General features: G+C 41.3%; 1 long non-coding RNA gene across 2 annotated transcripts; it reads left to right on the plus strand.

Annotated features, from left to right (window-relative positions):
* The first annotated feature begins 3048 nt into the window (after nucleotides 1–3048).
* LOC309371261 lies at nucleotides 3049–15192 on the plus strand. Of its 2 annotated transcripts, none has more exons than XR_014168982.1 (3): nucleotides 3049–3367; nucleotides 11685–11824; nucleotides 13945–15192. It is a non-coding gene; the product is annotated as an uncharacterized lncRNA (long non-coding RNA). The 2 variants fall into 2 exon arrangements; XR_014168983.1 differs by lacking the exon at nucleotides 13945–15192 and adding an exon at nucleotides 13297–13379.
* Nucleotides 15193–16497: the final 1305 nt, after the last annotated feature.

Genomic DNA, 16497 nt, shown 5'->3' on the forward strand with positions numbered 1-16497 from the left:
TTGCTGGTACAATTTAATGCTTGACAGAGAAATGCTGTATATAGCAAACTTTGCATTAGTTTATTTGAGGAGATAATTAAGTTCCTAAGACTCCAAGCTGCATATCAGAACTAATATACTCACAGTTTTCTTCTTTGCCAGCACTCTCTGCCCTTCCTGCAGATTCAAATATTGTGTCATACAACAACTTCCTTATTTCTCCCTCTAAGCCCAGCCAGTCTCTTATATAACATCCACACCATATATTTATTTATTCACAGTATTTATAGCCCACTCTTCATTGAATATTTTCAGTACCAGAGTGAGCAACTAAGTAATAAAAATAAACAAAAACAATATGCAAAAATTACAAAATCAAACAAACAGGTCCAAAAAACAACTTAACAATGTTGCCATAAGGTAAACAAGCAAAACCACAGCAACAAAATTAATATTTCCAATTTAACAAAATTCCTAGGTAAAAACAAACAAAACATTCATATAGATTAAATAACCAATGGCTTTAGCAACAGTTCCCCCCATCTTTCACCTATAGCAGCCCACTCTGTGTCAACAGACTCTTTCTTGCTTTAGAGTAATTTAACATCTTTCACCTCCATATATTCAAAGTACATGGCTCCCCCGCAAAGAATTCTGGGAACTATATTTTGTTAAGATGGCTGGGAATTGTAGCTCTGGGGCAAACTACAGTTTCCATTATTCTGGGGAAGCTATGTGCTTTAAATGGTGCAGATGTTATCCTAATTCTTTCATTCCCTCAATTCATCTTTGAAGTAATGAAGAGCCTCTACCTTGGGGTCCACAGATCACACATCGAATCACAGAATTGTAGAGTTGGAAGGGATCATGAGGGTCATCTAATCCAACGCCCTGCAATGCACAAATCTCAACCAGATCAAACATAACAGATGGCCATCCAACTTCTGCTTTAAAACCTCCAAGGAAGGAGAGTCCAGCACCTCCTGAGAGAGACCGTTCCACTGTCAAACAGCCCTTACCATCAGAAAGTTCTTCCTGATGTTTAGTCAGAATCTCTTTGTAACATGAATTCACTGTTTCAGGTCTTACCCCCCAGAGCAGGAGAAAACAAGCTTGCTCTACCCTCCATGATATTTGAAGATGGCTATCATATCTCTACTCAATCTCTTCTTTATCAGGCTTAACATAACCAATTCCCTCAACTGTTATTCATAAAGTTTGGTTCCCAGACCCTTTATCTTGGTCATTATTTCTGCCAGTTTTTCTATGCCGCCTCCCCTCCCCAGCCTTACACAACAATAATGTTTAGAGGATTTCCCCCTAAGCCTAATTGTCACATGTGTTTTGTGGGGGGGGGTGTGATGGTTTTTGTTGGGATGGCAGCTGGGAAGCGAAGGGTTAACCCCGCTTCCTGTGCGCTGCTATCCTGATGAAAACCAGCTCCCCCCCCTTCCAAATCTGGAAATCAGACTTCTGAAAAGAGCTCCCATTGGCACTACTAGATTGAGTCTAGAAACTACTTTTTCTGTGGTTTGTTTGGCCTCTCTGTCAATAAATAACAGAGAAGAGGGAAGTAGGGGAGAAATCAAATACAGAGTCAGTTAATCATAGAAGAATGCATAGTGTGGAGATTTTGTGAGGGCTGAATGTATCCTTGGTGCAATATCTGTAAAAGGGTATATCTGGGAGATATACCACAACTTCAAAGATAACTCAGTCAACTTGGAAACTCCCACACATGCATGTTATTATCTTACTTGTGACATACAGTACTTCCCGTATATCACAAGCATGCAATCCACACTTTGTTATCCTCTTCATTCATTGAGGATTTTAAACTGAAGTCACAGTGAGTTGGCTATATTAAAACCATTCGCAATACGTACCGCTCTGGCAACCTGCACAGGAAAATGAGCTGACATAGAGAATCACAGGAGAACATTGTGATTGTGAGATCTTGGACTCTTTGTCTTGCCTTTAGTTTCAAAAGCCCTGTAAGATAATCATGTCCACCTCTAATAATTTAAAAGCTTTCCTGGATTAAAATTAAATTGATCGGGGGGGGGGGGGAGGAGAGAGATTTTGATGGGGAGGGTGAGCAAACAAGGTTCAAGGTTCTTGGACACATTCAAAATTAAACTGCCAAAAAGGGATTCTAGTGGGTGACGGACACTGACATTGTATAATTATACAAGTTGTATAAAAGTGCTTTAAATTTATAGGGAGAATAAAATAAGCCCTTAATTAGCAGCACATATCAGTTATAAATGCTTCACCCTTTAAAAACAAAACAGATACCTGGTGTGTTTACTTAATATATAGACCCACTTAAATATTTACAAAAAGTAATCAGAAACATGGCAGTGGGCAAAAGTGGACAGAGCAATAAATGTGAATCTTACCTTTGTCTGGTAAGCTAGTTCCTTCACACTCAAATATCCCTCTCTATCCTCCCGGTGAGCATGAAGTATTGGCAGAGTTCAAGGACTCCTTCAAGCCAGGCAAAAGCACTCAGCGATGGTGTAGCTCAGGGCTGGTGAGCGGTGTTGGCTCAAGAGCAGTTGTGACCTGGGAAGAATACCCAGAAACAGATAGAGAGGGCCACATTTGGGCCCCTGGGACTGAGATTTCCCATGCATGCCTTTGTGGCACTCCTGCAGTTGTTCAGTGAGGGCTACTAGTCTCTTGACCAACTGATTGCATATATTGGAACACTATAAAGAAGAGAAGCTATTCTTCTCGTGACCCTGCGCAATTGTTTAGGTCATTTGAGGAGGCCCTGCTACATGTCCTCCCACCAGTTGTCAGGATCATGTAGCAGGAATTTCTCTGTTGCCTGTGCCTAGGTTGTGGAATACCCTGTCTTGGGAAAGTCATCTTTTTTTACTCCCTGATGGAAGTTCTGCATGAAGCTGAAGGCTCTATTGTTCTGGATAGGTGATTTCGATCTGGTTTTTGCTTGATTCCCCACTGCAAAACACAATCTTCTTTTGCTATTGCTGGGCTGATAACTGACACCACTACTGGACTTTATTTCAGACCTTCAGCTGCGTGACATAGCCTAGAGTCATAAAAGCTAATCTGACCAATCAGATGACTCTCAATGATGACACAGTGGAGCATCAGTTGTTGCCACGGAAATACAATCAAACAGAGCATCACCCTTAAGGCAGCTTTGAGGTGGAGCAGTGCTATTAGGACTTAGCCATAAAGCCAGGCTAGTGGCTGAACATCTTCTCTTCATCTTCAACTCAAGAGTGACCCCTAGATAAGGAGGGCTGTCCATCTTCAAATTCTGCATTATCCTTGAGGGAACGAAATAACATATCCAAAAAGTCTACCTCAGACAGGAACTGAAGAACTGTACCAGATCAATCAATTTAGAAATGTGAGTAAGCCTACAGTTATTTCTTTCTTGCTTTAGAAATGGAGTGCTGGTTCTTTTAGAAATACTTTGAGTACTACCAGCAGAGTGGTTTCTTTTGTGTAAATATTACATGTAACTTAGCAAATTAAGAATTAAAAATAAGTAACTCTTCAAGGGAAACCAGGGAATATCAAGACTGTTTTGAGGATTTATATAAAAACCATCACTGCAATCCTATACACAGTAACATGGGAGCAAGACCCACTGAACTCAGTAGGGCTTTCTCTGTGTGGAGATGAGTGAACATTTAAATACAAACTTAACTAAGCCACATTTTCTGAAAGAAGATGTGAACCAAAACACAGCCATCCTTCATAATTCACTTTTCTAATTTTGCAATGCTGTTGTCCAGCCACTTAATGTGTACAGAAATTATTCTACAATATGAGTTGGATTCCCATCAGCCTCCACGAGCATGGCCAATAGTCAATAATATGAATTTTCAAAAAAGACAATTTCCCTTCGAACCAGATGTTAGAAACAAAGAAAAGTGAAAAGATGCATCTGTGCTAAAGCATTGCATTTTTACTGAGTTATTATCCCACATCTGTAGATTTTTCTTTTTTCCATTCCCAAGGTAGAAGGCGGAGTTGGACCAGATCCTTATTTGGGTTGCCAAAAAAACATGGTGGTAACTAAAGCTTTCACCATACACCAAGTCCCTTTGGGATATAGTGTTAAATGAAAAAATATGTGTACATTTTGGAAAACTAAAAACTGAGTAGGAGGAAATGTTTGCTGTTCTAGCTTTATTGGGATCTTAAAAGTCAGTTGGAAGGCAGTGAACAGGAAGTGGGGAAGCCTTTCTATTAACAAAGCTGGATATTAATTTGAAAGTGTGCTAGATAGCTAGTCAGTTGAAGCCAAATAAGCTGATGCTTAGTGTTGTCCCTTTCTTACAATAATGTCTCATTGTGCCCTCTCCCTTAATTATGTCTCATGATAATTCAAAGCTGAGAGGAATTTTGCCAATAGGTGTGCTTCTAGAAAGCTAGTGGTGTAATAGCTAAAGTTGCAAACGTAACCTCACTTAACTTGTAGTAAGCCCCATTGAATCCAATAGGACTTACTTCTGAATAGACCTTGTTAGGATGGTGCCATAAGAGCGTGAGGTGGACACCCTCTGGCTGAAGGTCTAGATCAATGTTTCCCATACTTGGGTCTCCAGCTGTTTTTGAACTACAATTCCCTTCATCCCTGACCACTAGTCCTGCTCGCTTGGGATGATGGAAGTTGTTGTCCAAAAACAACTGGAGACCCAAGTTTGGGAAACACTGGCCTGGATTCTATGCTATGTTAATTCAGCATTCAGTCCATCCAACAACATCAGTTTACAGAAGGAGAGTCTCGTGTCTCCTCCTGCACCCACTTGCGCCCTTGGAAGGCTTCTATGGAAGCTAAGGTGTGGGGAGAGTCCTGAACAATACAGGATGGAGTTCATGAGAGGTGCATGGGGAAGGAGGGTACAGGCAGTTTTCCTTCTGAGAGCTTCCTTTGCTTAACTTATTTAAGATGCAAGCGAATCTCACAAACCACTTCCTGGAAAGTCACTATTTCCTTAGTTCTCAGCCTTCTGTATGGATACTCAGCAAGTAATTATGGAGGACTGTTTCAGAGGGATGAGATTAAAAATGTATGTGAAGTACTAAGAACAGAAGAAGTGTCCTCCTGGTGGTGAGTCTCTTGAGCCCAGTCTCCGGTCTTCAGTCTCCACCAATGGTCAGGCGGGTCATTTCCAGGCAACCTCTTTACTGAGCATTCATCCTGGTTCATTTGCATAAAGTTGGTGGGAAAGATTAGACAGTGTTGGCTATTGACTAAGCATACATTGTGATTTGTTTTGGGGGAGGTCATACAATGTTGCATCAAGCAAATATTATTCCACAATAAGCCCTTATTGTCAGAAATCTGACGGTGGGGCAGGTTAGGTTTGTTACACAAGAGAACCAAATCAAGTTTTAATTTCACAACCTGAATTTGTTGGCATATATTTGAACCCCACCCCCAAACAGAGACAGTCTGGAAGCGCCCCCAGATGCCCGCAGGGTACCCAGAAGCAACCACCAAAACTCTCTTTTGCCCCACCATCTATGATTCAAAGATATACTGCCTTGGTACATGGAGTTTCTTGTCAACCGTGCTTGGAAATGCATTGTATACATATTAAGTGTTTTGCTAAAAAGATTAGTTCCTGTTACAAGCCTGGGGGACCTTAGCACCCCAACCCCAACTCAGTGTCTGGAGAACTACAGGTTTCACATCCCTGTTCTGTTGCCCCAATAATCTCTACACATCTTCATGCGGGGCTGAAGAAATAAAGATATCCAAGGAAGCAATAAGGAGTTCCACAGAAAGAAAAGGCCAGTTGCTCTGGACATTGTCGGCTTGTCATCATCAGCTCAGAAGTGAGCGCATCACTGCCTGCTTTTCAGAGGGATGGTTGGTAACTGCAAGGCCTGCCAAACAGAGAGATACTTAAGCAGCAAGTGTGGTGGTGACAAGCTGACATTCCCCAGAGTAAGTGTGAAGGCTCATGGTGGTGCCCACGGCTGTAGTTCTATCAAAATAATGGTTATCCTAAATGTCAGTCATAAAGACAGCTCAGGGTACACATGCAAAAATAAAGGTTGCTGGGTGTTGCTCTCTCAAATGGGGACACACCTCTATATCTATCTATCTATCTATCTATCTATCTATCTATCTATCTATCTATCTATCATCTATCTATCTATCTATCTATCTATCTATCTATCTATCATCTATCATCTATCTATCATCTACCTTTTGTTTGATTGTAATAAGTGGTTTACAAAAAAATCAACATAAACCAGTTAATTTCCATTCCTCTCACCAAACTTTTCTTTGGCAGGTCTGCTATAATCCTGAAGTCTCTATGTCCAAGCCATTTGTGCTACAGATGAACACAGGTTGCACTTGAATTTTTCTTGGCCACATTCACTCTTTCTTGACCTGTATGTAGCACAAACACTCCATTATTTTCAAATCTATCTATCATCTATGTATCTATGTATCTATGTATCTATCTATGTATCTCTCTATCTATGTATCTCTCTATCTATCTATCTATCTATCTATCTATCTATCATCTATCTATATCACCCATCTTTTGCTTGATTGTAATAAGTGGTTTTGAGTGCTCACTGGAAGGACAGATCCTGAAGCTTAAGCTCCAATATTTTGGCCACCTCAAGAGAAGAGAAGACTCCCTGGAAAAGACCCTGATGTTGGAAAAGATTGAGGGCACAAGGAGAAGGGGACGACAGAGGATGAGATGGTTGGACAGTGTTCTCGAAGCTACCAACATGAGTTTGACCAAACTGCGGGAGGCAGTGGAAGACAGGAGTGCCTGGCATGCTCTGGTCCATGAGGTCACGAAGAGTCGGATACGACTAAATGACTAAACAACAACAACAATAAGTGGTTTACAAAAGAATCAACATAAATCAGTTAAAAACAGATATATAAAACATTCACAAGATAATTAAAATCACCCGTAGGCTTCAAGCTTTCAGTAAGCTTCAATAGGACAATATGCTACCTGGATAATGCATGGTCCCAAACCTGCATTTGCCAAGGTAATGTGAATACTTGGGTAGGGCAACTTATGAAGGAGAAAATTGGAAGATTTGGGGGGGGGGGTTCTTCATTCTTCCTTTGTGTATTGAATAACTCATGAAAATCCTTTCCAACGTTGGTTTTCACAGTCCCAGAGGCTGACTTGCAGGTAGGTGGGCAGGTTTTTTTTAAAAAAAGTGGTGGTAGAGCAGGGAAGAACTAGCATGTTTAATTAGTCCTAGACTCACTCTCCCAAGACTCATTCTCAGCACCCCTTCTCTACTGGAAATCTCACCTCACAATTCCTGCATTAGTGCTGCAAGAGAAATACAGAAACCGGAACTCTTATAAAATGGCAGTTCTGCCCTTAGCTTTCCTTAAATGTGATTTTTTTCATTTTAAATGCAGGATTCTGTACATTTCCCATGCTGATTGGATTAAACATATTCTTAAACTTTTCAGATCTGGGGAAGTCCTAGAGCATACAAACTATGATTAGAATTCCAGTTTATGGAAGATCGTTGACTGCCAGGCTTTATTGAAAACCTGATGACTCACAATGAGCTGGAAAGGCTGTGGGCTGGTTTTCCTTTTTTTCTTTTTAGTTGGGCATAACATACAACAGTTTGGGAAGAAGAGAGGGAGCAATAAGGGGAAATAAAGTACCTGTTTATTTGGTAACTTGAAGTAATGGAGCATTATTGAATAATCACCCATGTCAAAAACTCCCTGCTGGGGAAAGCTAGTCCACCAGAAAAAAGTATAGCCTTCTCTCTATTATGCTAGTGTACTATGTTCAATTTTAAAAACAGCAAGAACAAAAACCCTTATGGGAATATTTGATCATGCAACACATACCTTTTTCACCTCTTTGGCTGTGCCAGAATTTTCTCACTCTGACTTGGCTTTGTGACATCATCGTGTTGTCGAGTTTGATTGACTGCATGGTGTTATTGCAAAGCCAAGTCAGAGCAAGGGCAATGCTTTCTGAATCTGCATATCTGCTTCTAAGTTCTAAACAAAAGCGAGGGTGGGAGGGTTTTAACAGGAATTTCAAAGGAAGCAGAAAGGGTTTCAACACACACAAAGTGGTTCAGTCATCCAAGGGTAATACTGCAAAAAACTTCAGAATATGTAGTTGCTGAAAAAGTTGAATATAAGTTGAAGAGAATCAGATTAGACAGACACATATTTTATAAGCACCTTTCAGGCAATATGGAGATGACTGTGATCTACCCTAATAAAACATCTGGAGTTCTTTCACCTCAACCTTTAAGAAGTGGTTTGTAGCTTCTCGGCTCCTATTATCCTAGAACAAAGAGAACTTGATGAACTACCATTGTTGTGAACAAATTCTCTTTTCAAATGGCATCCTGTGTAAATGCCACTTTCTTTTGGAAATAATTGCTAGCGAATGACTGAAAACAATGGCTTCCTTTTGCAGTTCTTATGGAGATGTGAAACGGTGATATCACTTCATAACTAGGAACATGATGAATTGTTTCCTTGAGGTTTATGAATCACTTCTTTGGTTGTGACCTCCATAATAGACTACAAACCAAATGCCAACTTCAGAAATAACCGTTTTGGTTATTACCATTACTCAGAAACAAACACCATAGCTTACTTTTATTGGCTAATAATGTGGAAAACCCAAACGTTTAACAGAAAATAAATAAATAGGTTAGGTAGGAGATTCTGCCAATCTAAGACACAGAGATTTTCAGAGACCCATTTGAATGTTTGTGTCAGACCAGTGACTTCCTGAGTAACTTCCTCCTGAGTTTTCCTGGTGTAATGGGAGTATTGCAGGATGGGGGGAACTGCACACATTACAGAGGAATGCACAAATTTATCACTGAGTGTGTGTTCTACAGGGATATGTAGCTCATCGTGAGTCCCTGATGAATGTACCTTGATTATATACTGCACACAGGTAGGTTTGCACTTTGCTATTGTAGGAGTACACTTGCAGCATCTAGGGTGCATGGCTTGCATTGCAAACTTGCATTGCAAACCTTTTTGATGCAAAAGGGGGAGTTTTGGAGATGTGGCTTAAAAGTTTCAAAGAGAATTTCCCTTTCTTCATCTAAGTCACTTTTTAGCTTTATTATTTCCTCTGTCTTTAGCTGTGCTAGAATGATGGTGAAAAGTATTGTTCTTACTCTGATTTGCCTCTGTGATATCAGGTAGTCTAGGCATAGTCAACGTGATGTCCTGTAGATGTTGTTGGACTACAACTCCCATCATCCCTGACCGCTGGCCATGCTAGCTGGGGCTGATGGAAGTTGGAGTTCAACAATATCAGGCATCATGTTGGCTACCTCTGACTAGTCAGACCTTATTTACTATGTAGGGTCACCATCACAAAGCCAAGTCAGAGAGAGGGTAGTGCTTGCTGCCCTCACTCTACTGCTGTGCAGACACAGGAAAATAATTTTCCTGATCAATAATATGGCATATTGACACTGTCACTACTAAGGCTAAGATGGATGGCCATTTCATCCCTGTTTCCACCTCACCCCCCCAAAAAAAAATTACCGAAGCTTTCTTCAGCTTAGATGTAAAGGTACCCCTGACCATTAGGTCCAGTCGTGGCAGACTATGGGGTTGTGGCGCTCATCTTGCTTTATTGGCTGAGGGAGCCGGCATACAGCTTCTGGGTCATGTGGCCACCATGACTGAGCCGCTTCTGGTGAACCAGAGCAGCACAGGGAAATGCCATTTACCTTACCTATTTATCTACTTGCACTTTGACATGCTTTTGAACTGCCAGGTTGGCAGGAGCTGGGACCGAGCAACGGGAGCTCACCCCGTCGCGGGGATTCGAACCGCCGACCTTCTGATCAGCAAGCCCTAGGTTCTGTGGTAGTATACGTAAAAGGTGGCAGAAGAAGCAAAATATAGAGCAATGTGATTATAGCCACAAAAGAAAAACAAATCTGAGCTACAAGCAATGCCAAGGGCTGGCGATGTTGTGCTGTGGTATTTGGAGAAATGAAGTTATCGGTCCAGTCAGGAAAATCCACTTGTCTTGAACTGCTAGCATTGTGGTTGGTTGAGGGACTGAAATAAAACACGCACTTTCACAATTGTCTGCATGTGCTATCTGGTCTTTACTCAATGTGTATTTTGAGATTAGGGTTGTCAAAATTCTTTTGGAAATGTAAGGGGTTTGTTTGTCAGACTTGCCCAGTGTCAAACAATGAATCTGCAGTTCAATTGATATTAAAACAAATGTGGTTACTTTCCTTTCAAATATTGGTGGGCATGACTCAGACCGTGGAGGAGAAGCTGAGGTCAGGCCAGAAGCAGGATGTGGCCACATGTACAGATACACACACACACACACACACAAACACGCACACATACAGTATATATATAGATCTCACTGGGCCAGATAGGAAAGAAGCCTTATCTGGAGAAGCTTCTAGCTTCTAGCAACAGTTCACAAATTTTAATTAATTATTTTTTTGATTTTTTTTTTAAATTAAAAGAACTGTCTCACACTGTTTGCTGTGCTTTAGAATTGTTTTTTTTTTAACCAAACCACAACATATAAGGTTTATTCACCAGAATTACCAGTACTCTCAGTACTCATTTATCATTTACAAAAGAAAAACTCAAACTGAAATCATTTTGGTAATTCAGGTATCCAAATTGCTTTCAGCAATTGTAGGACGACAGCAGTTCTGTCTGAAGTTTGGTTGATCCTACCCTGTGCTGAGGGGGTGGGGGGAACAAGAAAATTCATGGTAGAAAGATACATGCTTCTAGCAAATCTCAGTGGATGAAAGAATCTAGATTTTCCTTAGCATACAGCAAGGATGAAGAATGTGTTGTAAACCACACTGTGATCCTTGGATGAGGGGTAGCATAGAAATTCAATAACTAATTAACCAACTAACTAACTAACTAACTAACTAACTAACTAACTAACTAACTAATAGTCATATCTCATCATCCCGATGCCAGGGATGCTGGTCTCCAATAACACCTGAAGGTCCATAGCTTTCTCATCCCTGGAAGAAGACCTCAGTTTGTAATGTCGCTGACTGCTGCAGCCCTTGCTTCTTTTCTCTCACCCCTTTCTCTTGTTCGGTCTCTTCTCTCCCCTCCCCCCCTTCTGCCCACTTAAGTTTTTATAAAATTGGTGGATCATTTCCTAACTATGCATTTGAGGGCTCAAATGGCTGTTTGAAAGGTCTGTGTTGTTTGTTCGTTGTTGTTTTCCCAGCAACTATCATCAGTCAAACATTGTGTTGTTCCAGCAGCACTTCTCATTTAGCCGGGAGGAATAGCTTTAGGATTGCTAAGTGTCTGGAGGGTGTTGGCTACTAAGACATGTTTTTTAAGCAGGCCATAATAGTTTCTACAGCTGTTAACAGTTCCTAGAAGAAAGGCCGCATTATTCGTCTGTGTTTAAAATGTGCATGACTGGCATTGCACAGAAGTCAGATTGGGAGAATGTCATACCCCCCCTTTCTAATTTATGTTTTGTGAAACTTGGCCAGGAAAGACTTCAATAACTAGAGAAATTCTTTTCAATCAACATGTGGTACATTGTATTGTTATAATTGCTCAGACCTCACCATGAAAGTTGTCTTTGTATGTGTAGATGTACAATCTGTACTGTTTTGTTTTTTATTTATTCTGCATTCTTTATTCTAATGTGTGTTCTTCTTCTTTTTTTCCCTTCCAGGCCAGAAAGATTGTTATTGAGCTCTGCACAAAGCTGAAATAATGCTGTGTGTTAAAAAATGTGAAGAATTTGAAAAAGTTATAAAAATTTATAAGTTGGCTCGATGCTGAGGAAATTTCTGCATATTTTAATATAAATAGGTAATGCAAATATTTGTTCTGTGAGTTCAGAGATGCTCTCTGTTTTCCAGAAGTACTGGTATTTAGTTCTGATTTTGATAAAGCAGTTGCAGTTCATTTTCGCTGTTGATTAATGACCAAAATGAATGTCATTCCAAAAGGCATAGCACTGATATGGTTAATTGCATAAAGTACAGCAGCGAAGTGCAAAAGAGGGAATAGTATCAATGTGGAAACAGATTCGCTGTGTACAATTGACATCTACCAATGTTAGGGCCGGCACTATGAAGGCTTAAGAGGCAGCAGCTTGAGAGCAGTACACTTAAAAGGACACCTGCAGTGCTACATGAACCCTACATGAATCCGCAGAGCAGCCCAGAGTCCTCAGTGCCATCAAAGAGAAACCCAGAATGCACTTGCAGATTTCACAGAGATGCCCTGGCCTCATTTAGTTACGGTGGTAAAAGTTCTTGAGCTGACTTAAATGAATGGAAACCGTCCCATAGAATTCGTGACAGTTTGCACTCATGATGGTATTGAGACTGTTATACTGTTTGCATCTGTCAATGTTTCAGGGCGGATGTACTGCTCATTGCAGGTCCCTTAGCTTTCTTCTGAAATATTGTGGTTTTTTCATAGCACATGTATTCCAGGTATGGTTTTCCCTCTACTTTGATTGCACTATAGTGCAGGAGTAAAACCTCCACATGGCAATAATGCAGTAACACTAGAGAAGCTTAACTACGTACCATATTGGCCTGGATATAAGCCTCACTTTCCCCCCAAATTCTGACCCTGAAAAGTTAAAGTGCTGCTTATATTCACGACTGTACAGTATACAGCCAGGAGCGTGGGGCAAACAGCGGCAGGAGCGTGGCAAAGGGCCACCCACCCAAAGCTGGGAAGTGAGAGAGCGAGGAAGGGGAAAGGCCGCCGGCAACGCAGCAGTGCAGCTCCCCCCACCCACCCCCAGTATGCAGCCAGGAGCAGTGAGGAATAAAGCGGCTTATATTTGGGTACTTTTTCTTTTTTTCTCTCCCCCCATCCAATTTTAAAGGTGCAGCTTATGTTCAGGTGCAGCTTATATTCGGGCCAATACGGTAATACAGTGGAATGGTGTGTGGACAGTCTGGTATAAATCCACCACGATTGTGCTGTTATTGTATCAACCATAGAAACAGAATTGTAGAGCTGCACCCCGTGCCGGTGCATTTTCATTATAGATCTATCAGTAGACAAGCAGGACATTGGTCATGCACATTGACACAGCAGCTATAAAAATGGAGAGCCATTAAGCAGAAATCATAGCTGATTTAAGAGGTACGCAAGTAAAAACGTAATGGGAGCTAGATCTGGAATGAGGAAATAGCAGTTGTGAGTAAACACGACAAGAGACAGTATAGATCTGGGCTACAATTTCTCAGGAAATAGTGTTCTGATAACTTTTCTGGGAATTTTCTTAGTCACCTCTTGAATGTTTTTGAATATACTAGGACAATAATACCACCGCCACCTTTTGCTGTCCATCAATGTGGTGAAGAATTTTGAGAATTTGTTTTGTGCAAATCTGAGGGATTCTTCTCTGATTGAAGAGTGCCAAGAATAGTTACATGCACAACTGGAAAAGAAATGGAAGCTTTGAGGAAGCAATGGGCAAGGAAATGGGAGTACAGTAGCAGAAAGTGACAACTGATCCACTCTTCTAAAAACAATGAAACAAATCTCTCCCTTGAAGGGTAACACTGTGACCTCAAGTGGACTACTCTGGAGCTCAATTTCCCCAAAGAGGGCCAGGCCACCCATGTGGCAAGGTGATGTGAGTGCCTCAGGCAGCAAGATCCGCAGGGGCAGCAGATCTGAGATATGAAGAACTACAGAAGGGAGAAAGGGGAAGTCCTGTTGTGCAAGCAGAAGTCTGTTCCACTGGTAGACAGTATCACCTAGTTTGTTCGTGCTAAGCCACGGTTTAATAAACAATTGCTTCTTAAACCATGACTTGGTGTAACTCTGGTTTGTTTATTGCCACCAAATCCATGGCTTACAAACCTTGGTTTGTTTTAAGTTTTTAACTATGGCTTGGCATTATGTGTGAACACAAGCAGCCTTCCTTAACCATGGTTTGTTTGGCCACTCTATTGCAGATGCTTGCCAAGCTACAAAGGCAAGAACAGATGGAAAACAAACGTAATTTGGAGAAGCAAGCTATGGTTTGTTGATCATCCATTAGACAACTCATGGTTAACCGCAAACCATGGCTTAGAATAATGTGAGGACCAGGCTAAAGTCTCAGGACTGGGAGATCAGACAACCTGGAATCCTAGAACTGTGGAGCTGGAAGGGACCCAAAGGATCATGGGAACTTGTGCCATTAAACAACTGTTTTATTCTGTTACTAATACATATTCCACACCCTTTTTTCCTGGCTTCATAATTAAGTGTGCACATTTCCTTCCACCTCATTTGATTCTTTTTTCATTTGTTGGGGTTTTAGTCCTTTGTCATTTCCTAGTAGCGAGTTAGCGATTGAGTGGGCTGGTTTGTTGGTCTTGTGGCTGGAGAAGTTCATCACATTCTTGAAATGGAAAAAAAGTTCTGTTAACAGTAACATAAAAGAGAACTTCTCTCCAGCAGTGAAAAAGGAGAAGGAAACGGTTACTAGGACTAGAGTGATTTTCTTTTCTAAATTTGTCTCTTCCTCGGAAATGCCCCTACAATTCTTTCAATATAATACACACACACCCCAAGCTAAGCTTATTTCTGATCTCAGAGTCCAGCAGTGACGTGGGGTAGGGATTGAAGCAAAGGACATTCCATTGCAGATTTCCCTGACCCCCTAAATGGAAGGCAGTGAGGGGGGCAGGGAACGTGCAATGAGATAAGATCACATCACCATTTTGCCTTACTAAATGTTACAAAAGAGAGCAGAAGAATAGAAGTGGGGACACAGGTTGCAGTAGTCGCATATCAGCCACCATGTGTTGTTCCAGCATTAGGCTTCAGGTTGAGATCCAATGCTTCTAGATCATGATGCACGAACGTCTTCCAAAAAACTACAAGATGCCTAGAAATGCCACCAGCTTGTGATCGGATCCTGTTCTGCTATAAATGCTAACACAGTGTTTCCCACAGTGGGTGATACTGCCCCCTGGGAGGTGCTGGAACAATTTCGTGGGTGGTAGTAGCAGCCTCTGGTGAAATTGGGGGGTACTGAATAAAAATAAGGAGGCAGTGGAAGCATAAAGAAATAAGAGAAGAGAAGAAAATTTTGAAAAACTGTTTGTACATGTTTCATCTGCTGTATAATGACGCTTACCAATGTAACGTGGAGTTAAAGTCATAGTGATTACTTTATTTTCCAAATAAACACTGAAAGTGCAAGTTAAAACCAATCAGTGGTCAAGTCCGCTGACACAAATTTGTCACTGCATCGTTTCTGTTTGCTCACTTAGAGAAGGTAGAGTTCCAGGGGGGCACTGAGTACTTTTTTTTCTGAAAAGGGGACAGTACAGTAGGCCAACTAAGTTTAGGAACCTCTGTGCTAACACATCACAATGAGAAGTAACAGTCAACCTTAGCTAAGCTACAGCAATTGTAAAACTGCAGTTGAAGTGGGTGCTGAGAAGCACCGTGCATTTTCAAAACCGAATGATGTAAGTTTGATTGTGTACAAAATACAAAATTAGGCACGTCCCTCTGATACAGGTCTGGCCTTTTTTGAAGCATCTCATGTACCATGTATCCTTGTTTGTACGGTGTCTGTTAAGCATCATTCGCTGTAATGAGTAAATGATGAAACCCCAGGGAGAGTTTAATAGTGAAATGCAGAGTTGACACTGAATTGCAGTCATGGAAAATGGCATCGCTGATTCAGTAACGAGCAACAAAAAATACCTACACTGTGTCTTCCGCATAAGCTACTGAAATAGGTGGGGTGATTGGAAAACACCAACAGAGTAATCAGCTGTCTCTTTCTATTTTGATGACAATGGGATGCTGGGACTGTCCCTTTCTTGAGCTTCTGACTTGTGCTCTGGTTGGGTTGCCAGCCATATTCAACTAACTGTAATATTTCTCCAACCGGCAAAAAATTCCAGGCGTGCAGCACTTACCCAAGTTTGATTTCCTTTGGTACGAAGTCGCTGGAGACGTCTTATTGTTTTGTAATTGAGTATCATTTGAGCACAGGGGGAGACACAGCTTAAACAATCCAACAGGCAGCCAAAGACAGCCAGCAACACCCTCAGATGCTTCCACAGAGCCCAAACTTCGTTTTCTGTTTCTCTGCCTCACTCAGAATTGTGATAGTTCTTCACATGCAGGTACTTAGACATCATTTTTAGCTGGGAGTGAGGAAAGTCTTCCTCTTGCCTCTTCTGATTCATTTCTTAGCCATTCAGGGGGGAAACTACCTAACCATCAGTTCATATGGGAACACATTGTCAAGCCCAGAGCAGAGATGGAAAGCCCGTGGCCAGCTCCATATATTGTTACACACACACACACACACACACACACACACACACACACACACCATCATCATCAGCCTGAGACAGCATGGCCATTGATCAGGGATGATAGGAGTTTGTAGTCCACCAACACCTAGAAACAAAGGTTCCACCTCTCTGCCTTAGTTTGGATGGCTCAGCTGGTAGAACATCTCAGGGCTGTGTGTTCAAGCCCCATGTTGGGTGAAA

Source organism: Podarcis melisellensis, assembly GCF_964234715.1.
Source record: "Podarcis melisellensis genome assembly, chromosome: 5".
Lineage (NCBI taxonomy): Eukaryota > Metazoa > Chordata > Lepidosauria > Squamata > Lacertidae > Podarcis > Podarcis melisellensis.